General features: G+C 33.0%; 1 non-coding gene across 1 annotated transcript; it reads right to left on the bottom strand.

Annotated features, from left to right (window-relative positions):
- Positions 1-202: 202 nt before the first annotated feature.
- TRNAA-AGC lies at positions 203-275 on the bottom strand. The gene has a single exon. It is a non-coding gene; the product is annotated as a tRNA-Ala (tRNA).
- Positions 276-457: the final 182 nt, after the last annotated feature.

Below are 457 nucleotides of genomic sequence, written 5' to 3'. Positions count from 1 at the left end.
GCGTCAAAAAGTGAAGAATAATCCCTAAAGTTGATGGAGTGTGACACAACTGCTCTTTGTGATTATCTATTTATCAATGTGATTATCTATTAGTATACAGTTATGCTATCAGGTAATCTAAACGTAAAACTACAAATATGAGATTGAAGGCAAAAACGATTTGAAGCCCAAACCATTGGGAGTGTCCTAAGAGAGAAAAAAATGGAGATGCGGGGTATTGATCCCCGTGCCTCTCACATGCTAAGCGAGCACTCTACCATCTGAGCTACATCCCCTAATGCCAAGCTTGTTTTTAAGTTCGTATATATATATTCATTGTAGTTTTCTTAAGAAATATATAACAATTGCCATAAAAATACAAGAACGAAAAAGATGTCCAATATTTATATGATAAACTAATTGGAGATAAGGTATAAGTACTTGTATTAAAAATTAAGCTAAAGCTAAACTAATTTGT

This window comes from Sesamum indicum, unplaced genomic scaffold, assembly GCF_000512975.1.
Source record: "Sesamum indicum cultivar Zhongzhi No. 13 unplaced genomic scaffold, S_indicum_v1.0 C03931, whole genome shotgun sequence".
In the NCBI taxonomy this organism is placed as follows: domain Eukaryota; kingdom Viridiplantae; phylum Streptophyta; class Magnoliopsida; order Lamiales; family Pedaliaceae; genus Sesamum; species Sesamum indicum.
Note: the sequence above shows the minus strand (reverse complement) of the source record. Positions and strands in the feature narration are given on the sequence as shown.